At 29.3% G+C, this 1,607-nt stretch overlaps 1 long non-coding RNA gene across 2 annotated transcripts; it reads right to left on the bottom strand.

The window, feature by feature from the left end:
• Nucleotides 1-653: 653 nt before the first annotated feature.
• Nucleotides 654-1,555, bottom strand: LOC111084243. 2 transcript variants are annotated; one of them, XR_002609458.1, is made up of 2 exons: nucleotides 1,201-1,555; nucleotides 654-932 (listed from the first exon to the last, which is right to left on the bottom strand). It is a non-coding gene; the product is annotated as an uncharacterized LOC111084243 (long non-coding RNA). The 2 variants fall into 2 exon arrangements; XR_002609459.1 differs by having other exon boundaries at nucleotides 654-928; nucleotides 1,201-1,549.
• Between the last annotated feature and the right edge of the window lie 52 nt (nucleotides 1,556-1,607).

Below are 1,607 nucleotides of genomic sequence, written 5' to 3'. Positions count from 1 at the left end.
CTTTCTGTATCCTTATTTAAAGATAAATAATAAATATATTAGTTTTTGTACAGACTGTTGAGTAACATACAAAAACACATTCTTGTTCAAGTAATTTAAATTTGAAATGTATTGAACGTTCAGCTTATTTTGGTGCAAAAATATATTTTATAATGATTCAGACTACAGCTATATTTTGCAAATTTTTGTAGACTAACCCTGTCTGAAATTTTCACTTACTGTTATACGTCGAGCACATTGAATGTTACATCTCATTAATTAATTAATTCATCGTTAAACATTAATTTACATATAATTAATCATCGTACTTGTATAAACGTCACACACCCTTATTCATAATGCTATCGTAACTACTCATGAGGTTACAAGCCATATACAAACTCTATATCAACATTAGTATCTGTACGTCAGCGATAAGGGAAACTGGTGTCAGTCTCAATTTATTTTAAATAAAAATTTCTATTGACTGGAAGGTGAGTTAGCGTTTAAATGTAAAATAAAATTGTACAGTTCAACTAAACGATAGAAGGAATAATAAAGTAAGTGTAAACAAAACCATAACGAAATAAAAATAGAATTTGCTATCTCACACTCCTTCCACTTTGAAAAGCCACGTTGATATTATTAATAAATCAAAATTTCCAATTTTTGTATTTTTTTACACTGACATCATAAATCCTTTAGTGTTTCAGTACAGATACTTTACAAGGAAAAATCTTTCATGTTCTTGAATATTCAAATTGATCTTCTCTAGCTTCGTATTCTGGTTCACCTTTCAAGAACTTTGAGTTCGAAGACCAACTACGTTGAGCAGAAGACACGGAAGTTATCAACTGGATACAAAGGATGAGAGGTGGAGACACAAGAACAAAGTCTTCTGGGTTGTGGAAAAATATCTAATCTTTCTGTTCGCATTCATTTTCTCCAGCTGCCTAGAATGATCAGCATTTATTCAGGTATCGAAATTAATGTCCAATGGAGAAAGTGTACATATTTAGTTTAGACATGTAAAACCATATTTTGATTACCATAAGGTAATCTTTTTAATTTATATGAAAACTTCTAAAGAAGTAGTAATTTCTAAAGTTTTACGTATTAGAATAAGTTTGAGTGAAGGTATTTAATGCAGAAAGTTATATATTATTCTTAATAATAGGAGTAGTAAGGTAACTATTTTTAATTGTGACAAGAGAGACTTACTTTTCAATGTTGGATATTGCTCTCTGTAAAACATCTCTAAATGGTTCTGTTCTTTCATCAACGGTTGGGTATTTTGTTAGTTGTTTTCAAGTCCTTCTTTGATCCCTTAAACTATCAAACAGTTTACATTGTTTCCTACTAACACAAGAGTATACCATCAATATCGGGATTAATATTTCTATACACAAAACATTTTTTTTTCTTCTGTACGTTTTTCTAAAAACTATGTATAAAACTTAAAATATCGAAAAACAACACTTTTCCACCATCTTTGGTGCGCCAAGTTAATGAAGCTCATGACAGTTTATTTGAAACATTTATTTGCAACATAAATAAAGTCACCGATAAGGAAAACTGATGTCAGTCTCATAACTCTTACAAACTTAAAAATGTTATAATTAAATAGA

The sequence above is a fragment of the Limulus polyphemus genome, unplaced genomic scaffold, assembly GCF_000517525.1.
Source record: "Limulus polyphemus unplaced genomic scaffold, Limulus_polyphemus-2.1.2 Scaffold15213, whole genome shotgun sequence".
Classification (NCBI taxonomy): Eukaryota; Metazoa; Arthropoda; class Merostomata; order Xiphosura; family Limulidae; genus Limulus; species Limulus polyphemus.
This window is presented reverse-complemented; position numbering and strand designations above follow the sequence as displayed.